General features: G+C 41.1%; 1 long non-coding RNA gene across 1 annotated transcript; it reads right to left on the minus strand.

The window, feature by feature from the left end:
* Positions 1-2248: 2248 nt before the first annotated feature.
* On the minus strand, positions 2249-4165 carry LOC145439261 (uncharacterized). The gene is made up of 3 exons (XR_013915128.1): positions 4014-4165; positions 3833-3952; positions 2249-2873 (listed from the first exon to the last, which is right to left on the minus strand). It is a non-coding gene; the product is annotated as an uncharacterized LOC145439261 (long non-coding RNA).
* Between the last annotated feature and the right edge of the window lie 357 nt (positions 4166-4522).

Raw genomic sequence — 4522 nt, forward strand, 5'->3', positions numbered from 1 at the left:
GTGTATTATATACATGGATGCCAAACGCATTTCCACCCAGATCGTGTAATAGCACCTGTGATGATAGTATACCTCAACAGTGTTACTGGCAGCCACCCGCAGTTCAATTGTAGTTCCAACAAACCGGGATAATAAACCTCAACGGCGGAGAAATTTGAATCTGATATAATTTGATCAACTTTACTTCTCAATTCTCGAATTTGTCGCTTGCAACGTAACGTTGCGCCCTGAGCCTACATTTTACCTGCAGTGCAAGCACGCTACCTAACAATCGCAATGTGAATGGCTATGTTGGCAAATCTAATTTGTAAACGTGAACATCACTTCCAAATGAGTTCATTTCTCGATGGTGAGAATGCCTTCCCAGGTGTTGGAGGTTTATATAGGCTCCTACTCGTCCTCCGATCTGCAAAAGCGGTGTCTTACAAAAAGTGGGCCGTGCTATGAGTTGGCATCGCAGGAATCAAAATAATAAGTAATATCGGTATGGTGTAAACTGTAAATTGATCATCGATGACGAAGACATGGCAAGAATACGACTACAAATAGAAACAGAAAAAGGTCATCAACCTGCGTCATGTCCCTGTTATGCCTCCGGTTCTGATGGGGGTGACAAGTAAAAGGTGAACACATCGGCCACACCTCAATATCACGGTCCAAATGCCCGAGTTTAGTTATCACCGTCCTAAATACTACTATGTGTGGGCAAACTAGCGTATCACACTATCACACCCATTGACGGCTGAGGCCCCAGTTTGATTCATGGCAGTGCAGTAGCACGTTATGAAGCGAAGCGTCGCAGATTTATTAGATTCTCCACCCCTTTACGTTGCTGTGCTCAGAGCGTTTTTACAATACATAGCCCAGAGAAAGAGCCAATTCATGGCCTAATGCAGAATTACCATCGTCCTCCTTTTTCGGGTTTTGGAAAATGTCCTCCGAGGATGCCTAAATGTCGTCCTTTTTGAGATTTTGTCCTATTTTTTGAGAATTTTGGTTCAACATAGGGCAAAATTCGATCGAGATACCATAAAATAGCACTGAACTAACGCTCAGGCGGGTATTTCGGAAGCTGAGCGAAAGTTGAACTTTTTTTTCTTTAGTCAACCTACCACGAAGTGGAAAACATTTACCATTTTTCAGGATTTTCCACCGGTATTCTAAGTTCGAAAATTTTGAAAAAGTGTCCTACTTTCCCGATTCCAGAATATGGTAACCCTACCTAATAGGGATGCCAGATTGAGATACTAGATTGAGATGCCGTAACTACGGTCGCCTTGACATCCTCATATCTGATCACTGCATCGGATTGTGCATTGCGTGTCTTGATCGGGTAAATCTAATAGAAAAACCAACAATGAAACACTCAAAATTTGGATTTTTGTTATACTTCGACATAGTTTACCACATTTTGCTCGCGGCACACCTGAGCAGTCCAATTGGCACACTAGTGTGCCGCGGCACACCTCCACCGCGCTTTTTTCACCTCCAAATCATGGTTATTGCTCTGTATATAGTCCGAATTTTATATTTTAGAATTCTCTCAACAGTCCTAACTAACTAGGGCAAGTTTTTGCAACTTTTACATTTTTTTTTTACAGATTTCAGCAGTTGCCTTGCCTATATAGTAGTGTTTTAAGCTGTTTGGAGGAATCTTAAATTGCAACTTTCCTCCATTTTCCCAAGCAACTTTTTCGATTTTTCACGAAACTTTTTTCGATGTTCCATGCAACAAACTTTATAGAAAACATTTGGCACTATATGTGAATAGATCACTTCATTATTTCACTGTCGTTTAAATGTCATGTCCTTTCTGATTTGACGTACATTGGGTCCATTTTTTCAGGCTATTGATTTTGTTGAAGTCGCGAACACTAGAGTTTTGCTACAGCGCCTTGGAGGGATCGATTCGAGCATCTCATACTCTAATAATTTCAAGGAACTTGTCCATGAATGCCACTTTGTAGTGCAATTTATGTGAAAAATAAGTGCAACTCTCCATGGATTTGACTGCAACAAAAACTTGCCATACAACACTGCCAACGTTGGGATTGCTAGCATTATGGTTGAATTTTGACACATGACGATAACATGGGCGCGACCAATTTTACTAGTATAAGAGGGTGGAGGGTGTATAACAGTTTTCACAGTCTTAAATTCCGACAGAGACATGACATAAAACATGGCTCAAGTTTACCACCTGCATCCCGTCGAGTAGCTGTGATTGGCAATCCAGTACGCACTCGCATTCGTATCACAATATATATATTTTACAGTTCGTATCATTTCCAACACAACATTGACCTTAGCTGCAATTGATGCAAATCAAGTGTTGCCACGATGAAATTCCATTTCAGCAAAGGCCATTTTTAGAGAAAAAATTTCTCTGGGTACCTCCATTGCAGTTATCAAACTGAATTATTTGTAGGGCACGAAGCTTAGGTCAACTGAAGAGATTTTCCCCCCTTCGCGCGATTTACCCCAATTTCAGAGTTATTGCGCTATGCATAGTCAACAGTCACAACCTTCCATACCATCAAATTATCCGTTGGGATTGCTACCATTCTGGTTTCATTTTGTGATATGACGATAACGGGGACACGAAATTTTTCACCGACATAAATGGGGGCGTGTCTAAAAAAGTTTGAGAACCACACCTCTAGAGTGACAGTAATATGCTCATTGTTCAACGACCTGGAGATCAACCGTTCGCTCTTACACGAGAATTTGCATAGGTAAAAATGAAACGCATGTAGCAGACGCCAGCAATCTTCACACCATCACACGGCACTTGATCCAGAGGATTCTTTTTGCGCTGCCAATTCCGCCTTGGCCCGCCTTATTTCCTTCAGTCTCTCAGCAATTTGTTCTTTCTGGAGAGAAAAGAAAAATACCCTCAACCATCAGTTGTAGTCATACATGTAACTTGCAAATGTATATACACTTATTACTAGGGGTAGCCGATTTGAGGAGTGAGAGACAATCTTTTCGAGTACCGAAATTATAACCTACAATAATCAATGAGAGTGATTGTTTCGATATATTCATGATCTGGAATGTTTCCAAGTTGGACGGGTTGGAACCTCGGTACCTATGATAACAACAGTATTGGATTGCGCGAGGAGAGATGGCACACTGTGCAACAAATTTCGGTCAATTTAAAAACAATCCGTGTGAACCACTAGCAGCCATATAAACTAAAAACTAATCCTTCCTATCTACTACTACTACCAATGTCAATACCGCGGCGAGTGAAACGGGTGATATGAAGGCAAAAGAAATTGTAAGTCTAGGTGTTGAAGAGACCCCAGTTTTGTATCGAAGCAGATACTTGGGCTGAAAATGTTTGGAGATGTTTTAGGGATATATTTTGATCTCTAGAGAGAGAATTCAAGAGACAATGGTCAAAGACAACTCGGACAAATTCATATTCAGCTATTTCATGCAAGATGTAAGCAGGGAACCCGGCACGATCAGCATATAGTGAGAAAGAGAGATAGAGTCTTCATTTAATTCAACCGAAATACAAAAACAGACAGCCTCAATGTTACAGAAGAACAACAACACATATACCGGTACAGTAGACACTATTCACTATCAGATAAGGATGATTGATACAACTATACGATCAGAGGTCAACCAGTCCGATCACAACTCCATCAAACAAGTACACTTTCTCACTCTCTCATCTCAACAAGTGAACATGATACCAAACATGAACATCACACCACAAGTTTTCAAGTATCTGCAGACATTACGTAAATCAACTCCTCCGGCATGCAAATGTACAACAACTAGACTGATAAATATTTCCTGCTTCAATGCCTCTTACCGTAGGGGAGCGCAGAGTCTTCTCTTCCTTGTCAAACAACGCATTCACATTTTTTTCATACAATTCTGGTCGATTGGTGATGTAAAATATCGCCATCGGAAACGTGAGGTACGTACACATCTGTTGGAAACATCACATTTGCTGTCCACATCCAGTTGAATGAGATAATAGCCATACTAACCCGAAAAAGCTCCATTGCAACCCCCATTTTTCGTTCACCTATTCCGCAACAACCGATCGAAACTTGGCTTCTTCAGACTGTCGCAAAAGTCACCTAACCGTCATGGTTGACTAACTTCTACTTGTCACTCGTACCACGGGCCTATATAAATATGGATTACTAATCTATTAAACAGCACAGGGCAGTGCTTTTCAACCTGTGTGACGGTTCGCACCTGTGCGAATGAGAAAATTTGCAGTGCGAACGACGAGCATGGTGCGAACGGTGCGAATGAAAATCCCGGATGAGTGCGAACGACGAAGGTGGTGCGAACGGTGCGAATGAAAATCCCGTATGAGTGCGAATGAAAATCGTGAATAATAATTGTCAATTTTTCTGGCCTGGAATAATTTAAATATACCTTATAGGAAATTCAACGGCAGTGTAACTTTTGTTGTTGCGACGCAATTGTAAAAACTTGTTTAAGTTACGACGCACAACTAGTCGTAGCTCTCACAAGCCGTAGTTTT

This window comes from Botryllus schlosseri, chromosome 5 (assembly GCF_051294905.1).
Source record: "Botryllus schlosseri isolate E-star chromosome 5, Bs_hap1, whole genome shotgun sequence".
Taxonomy (NCBI): domain Eukaryota; kingdom Metazoa; phylum Chordata; class Ascidiacea; order Stolidobranchia; family Styelidae; genus Botryllus; species Botryllus schlosseri.